This window comes from Microtus oregoni, unplaced genomic scaffold (genome assembly GCF_018167655.1).
Source record: "Microtus oregoni isolate MIOR12 unplaced genomic scaffold, Mior012 000100F_ref0000014, whole genome shotgun sequence".
Taxonomy (NCBI): domain Eukaryota; kingdom Metazoa; phylum Chordata; class Mammalia; order Rodentia; family Cricetidae; genus Microtus; species Microtus oregoni.
The window spans coordinates 3559076-3562264 of record NW_024544713.1 but is presented as its reverse complement, the minus strand read 5'-3'; the positions used below and the strand labels follow the sequence as shown (position 1 = coordinate 3562264).

The window sequence follows — 3189 nt, the reverse complement described above, 5'->3', positions numbered from 1 at the left end:
ATGAGACTCAGAGTGATCAAGTAACCTTTCCAACATGGAATAGGCCATAATTTGTGCAATGTGCATTTAAATCGAAGTTCCTTTAGATATAAACTTCAGGGATCTTCCTGCCATTCCACATTGTCCTCAAAGTTCTATATTTAATTGGTAACCACTTGTGAACTCTCCTCATTAAATAATTCAATCTGTGAGACACAGATCATACTCTTAAAGAAGGCACACCCAGCCTTATGAAAGAGAGCTTTAGGGTTTTTTTTTGTTTCAAAATATAACTTTATTTTTGTTTCAGAACGACCAGAGACACCAGTTGCTAAAAATTCATCCTCTGTGGAAATTTATCTCAGAAAAACAGAAAACTGTGATTTGTACCTTTCTCTCAGTTTGTCTATCCTTTTTTCTCCCTCAGTAAGACGATCTAGGGATTTTCAGACAGGCAAATAAGGGAAATATATATATATATATATATATATATATATATATATATATATATACCATGATTAAGAATTAATCTCGTGCCTAATTATGTGACCTCTTTACCAAAAATCTTCTTCCTAAAATGATTCATCTTAAGTTGTTCTTCTACTAACCTTGTGTAGGGTCACCATTCACAGTCGTTTGCTCACTCATTCTGTCCCCCCATCTACAGAGTGGTACTGCCACCACCCCTGAATGAAGCAAATGAAGTTAGAGAGATCCATAAGGTAGGCTCTCAGTAAATTGAGAACATCGAATTGAAGCATTGCTTTATGGAGTATTTTTCCACATTGAAAATCACAGTATTTTGATTGTTACTTCAACTTCAAAACCGAACCGAAGGAACTCAAAAGGAGAAGCAAATTCCATTGTATTTATACATAGTTTCACTCTTTCTATTGTCTGTTGGTCCCTTCGTTTTCATCAATTTTACTTTCAGGAACTTCCTTTAGCCATCTTTAATTCTCTGCTTTCCTTTCTGTGAGACTGCTTATATTACCACCCACACTCCTCGCGTGTGCGCATGCACATACACACCCAGAAGGTGCTTCTACTATTTATTGGACCCTGGAATGACAGGATTTTTTCCTGCTCTATTTCCTTTTCTGTCAGTACTCTGGTAATGTTGAGCCACTTCTTTATGGTTTCCATGGTTTTTGATAAGATATTCTACTAAAGTATCAAATGAGAGCAATTGTTAAACCTTTTGCATGATCTCACAAGATGCAGGAGTTTGTTTTCACTTTACTTTCTTGCAAACAAAGTGTGTAATCTTTTCTCTGTCTTTAGGTCCACTGGTTGCTTTTCTTCTATCATCTCCACTTTGATGACAAATTTATCCATTTACATTTTTAAATAACCAATCCCTTTCTAATTTTGATGATTTTTAAAAAAGTTGCAAAGTATGTGTCCATTGAATTTTTCTTTGTATCTTTATCTTTCCTGAGACTTCCTAATTTTTTCACTTATCTCAAGTATGTTCTTAGTTACTCATTTAATCACTTTCATGATAGCTGGTTCAAAAACCCTTCTTGAGATATTCTCCACTTTTTATGGTCTTAGTTCTGAGCCTATTGATTTTTTTTCACATTTAAGTAAAGTATTTACTGATTCTTAGCATGGGTTTCTGTTGAATTCTGCAGGAATCAGGTGTTGTGAGGTTTTGTATAATATTTATTGCTTCTGCTGAAGCAGACCTCTTGGGACACCTTGCTAGAGGGTAAAAAGGAGGTCATTGCTACTACCAGACAGGGGTGGAAATCCAGGCTCTCCATTAGGCCTATGGAGACACCATGTTGTTATGTAGACACTATGGGACATAGGAGTGCCACATTATTCCTTCACATATGGCCTTTTTAAAAAATAAGTGTACATAGAAAGAATGCTAATCTGGGTGGTTATAAAACTGGGGAGGATATGGGAGGAGTTGGGGGAAGGGAAAGAATATAATCAAAATTTAGCGTAAGAAAAAAAAGCATTTTAAATAAAATTTAAAAAAAATTAATTAGAAAAATGTGGACAAGGTACCTATTGCTTTATTTCCTATTGTTGCTGCAACAAATTGACAAAACTTTGTCTGTATTTACAATAGTAAACACTTAGTATCTTTTAAACTTTTCAGATCAGATGTCTTGTACAAGGCTCTGTGACCTAAACTTTAAGTGTTTTCTGGCTATCTTCCTTTCTTGAAGCTTTCAGGAAGAATGCATTTTCTCCTCATTTAAAGTTGGTGGCAGAATTTAATTCCTTGCAAGGGTAAACTTGGTGTCTTGTTTTTCCTTGTACCTGAATTTTAGTGGCTATTTTAAGACTCTAGATTCTGCTCTGTTCCTTGACTTAAGGCCCCCTTTCTCCAATGTTAAAGCCAGCAATAATGTCAGGATTTTACCAGTTCTTCTGCATCCCTCTTACAGGTGTTGAGAGCTCAGGTCACTTCAATAGATCTAACAAGATGATCCAGGAAACTCTCTTCTGTCTTCAATGTGGTAATAAAAGATCACACCTTTTTCTAGAACTCCAGCTTCAGTTTCTCATCGGTTTCCTCTTATCATGGACCCCAACTGCTCCTGTGCCACAGACAGATCTTTCTCCTGCACCAGCTCCTACAAATGCAAAGTTCAAATGCACTTCCTGCAAGTAAAGTTGCTGTTCCTTTTGACCTGTGGGCTGTGTCAAGTGCTCCCATTGCTGCATCTGCAAGGAGGATTTGAACAAGCACAACTGCTGTGCCTGAAGTGGGGACATCCCCACAGCTGCTTGTAAATAGAGCAATGTGGAGAAACACGATCTTCTTTTACAACCCTGTCCTGTTCTACACATCTCTTTCTATAAAACATAACTGATAATAAAAGTGTTGACTTGATTTTAAAAAAGTGTCAAGAAAAAAGAAAGTAACAACTTCAAGGTTACTCCCAACCTCAATTCCATTTTAGTATGTAATAATATAGCATATTCATGGGTTCTAGGGACTAGGATGGGGAGACATTATTTTGCCTGTCTCAGCACAGGATAGTATGTGTCATGACTCGACTTGATCGCTTCTGGCTCCATCCCAGAGATGTTTTATGATTGAATGTCTGGCTTCCTGTCCAGCCTTCTTTGACACCACCCCAGTGGAGAAGGGGATATTGGGGCACTTCATTGCAGATACATGGGTCTAAAAGTCTGGGTCCCTTCACTTTGTGTTTGTAGGAAGGAATAGACAGACTGATTTTT

General features: G+C 37.2%; 1 pseudogene; it reads left to right on the top strand.

Moving 5' to 3' along the window:
- The first annotated feature begins 2523 nt into the window (after positions 1–2523).
- On the top strand, positions 2524–2707 carry LOC121443146 (annotated as a pseudogene).
- The last annotated feature ends 482 nt before the right edge of the window (positions 2708–3189 follow it).